Source organism: Arvicanthis niloticus, chromosome 2 (assembly GCF_011762505.2).
Source record: "Arvicanthis niloticus isolate mArvNil1 chromosome 2, mArvNil1.pat.X, whole genome shotgun sequence".
Classification (NCBI taxonomy): Eukaryota; Metazoa; Chordata; class Mammalia; order Rodentia; family Muridae; genus Arvicanthis; species Arvicanthis niloticus.
This window is the reverse complement of record NC_047659.1, coordinates 135,047,889-135,049,758: the sequence shown is the minus strand read 5'-3', so window position 1 is coordinate 135,049,758 and position 1,870 is coordinate 135,047,889.

Sequence of the window (1,870 nt, the reverse complement as noted above, 5' to 3'; positions counted from 1 at the left end):
ACAGCTCACAACTGTCTGTAGCTCCAGTCGTAGGGCGTCTAATGCTCTCTTCTGGTCTTTCTGGGCACCAGGAACACATATGATGCATATGTGTGTGTGTGTGGGTGCGCGTGCACACACACGCGTGCATGTGTGTATGTATATACATACGTGTGTGTATATATATATACCTATACTCATATTTTTTTTTTTGGTTCGGTTTTCCGAGACAGGGTTTCTCTGTGTAGCCCTGGCTATCCTGGAACTCACTCTGTAGATCAGGCTGGCCTCAAACTCAGAAATCTGCCTGCCTCTGCTTCCCAAGTGCTGGGATTAAAGGCGTGCGCCACCACTGCCCGGCAACTCATAAATTTTTTAAAAGAAATTTTGTTTACTTTATGTATGTGAGTACACTGTCCTTGTCTTCAGACACACCAGACAACAGAAGAGAGCATTGAATCCCACTACAGATGGCTGTGAGCCACCATATGGTTAATTGAACTCAGGTCCTCTGGAAAAGCAGTCAGTGCTCTTAATCACTGAGCCATCTTTCCAGCTTCCTTTAAAATGTTTATAATTAATTACTTTTTAATTTTTTTGCTGCTGTTTTCTCAACCCCCAAGACAGTATCTCTCTATAAACCCCTGGCTGTCCTGGAACTAGCTCTACAGAGCAGGCTGGCCTTGAACTCAGAGATCCTCCCATTTCTGTCTCCCCAGTGGTGAGAGTAAAGGTTCGTGCCGCCACATCTGTCTAAAAAATATTTCAAGAAAAGCAGGACAGTTGTGGCATACACCTTAATCCCAGCACTCCGGAGACAGAGGCAGGAGGATCTCCATGAGTTACAGGCCAACCTGGTCTACAGAGCTAGTTACAGAGGGTCACACATTGGATCCAGAGCAGGTGAAATGCTCTGGGCTCCAGGGTTACACACAAACACAAAAATCCTGCCTCAAAAAAGAATCTTAAAAAATTCAAGATCAACTTTCACTACTTCTTGTGGTCTAGGCCAGCAACTTAGTGTCTTGAAATTTGAAGGGGGAAAAAGGAGCAGCCTGAGGTTCAGTGTGGTGACTTAAGTCCAGTACTGTGTAAGCAGAAGCAGGCAGAACTCTGCGATTCCCAAGCCAGCCTGGTCTACACAGCAAACTCCAGGACAGCCAAGGCCACACAGAGAAACCCTGTCTCAAAACACAGAAACATAACAACCAAAGAAAAGAACTGTTATCAAGTGAGGAGTTGGTTGGTAAAGGAGATTGTTTTCTTGCTTTGCAAGCTTGGCAGCTTGAGGTTACCCCAGAACCCACAAAAAGGTAGATGAAGAGACCAGGCTCCACAATTGTCTTCTGACTTCCCCTCATGAACACAGACACACAATACAAAATTTTTTTCCCCCGCAACAGAGTTCTCTGTGTATTCTTGGCTGCCCTGAGACTCTGTATGTAGACCAGGCTGCCTCACCCAGAGATCTACCTGCTTCCTAAGTGCAGGGTTAAAAGCATATGCTGCCGCCACCGTCTATTTTAGTTATGCCTTAAAACATTTCTGTCTGTCTGTCCTTTCTCTCTCTCTCTCTCTCTCTCTCTCTCTCTCTCTCTCTCTCTCTCTCTCTGTTTGAAACAGGGTTTTTCTGTGTAGACCAGGCTGGCCTCGCACTCACAGAGATCCACCTGTTTCTGCCCACTAAATGCTGGGTTTAGCCAAAGTGGGCTTTTGATTGCTGAGCTTTGATAGCTGGACCTTGGCAGTCAGCCTCAGGAAGAGGACGTAGCCAAATAATAGACCTTGGTGGCTAGCTTTAGGAATGTAATCTCAAGGTTTTTAGCAATGCAGAGGGAATTCGAGGGAAGGGCGAGGCCTGTCTTGTTTACCAGGCTGGGCTGGCCAGAGT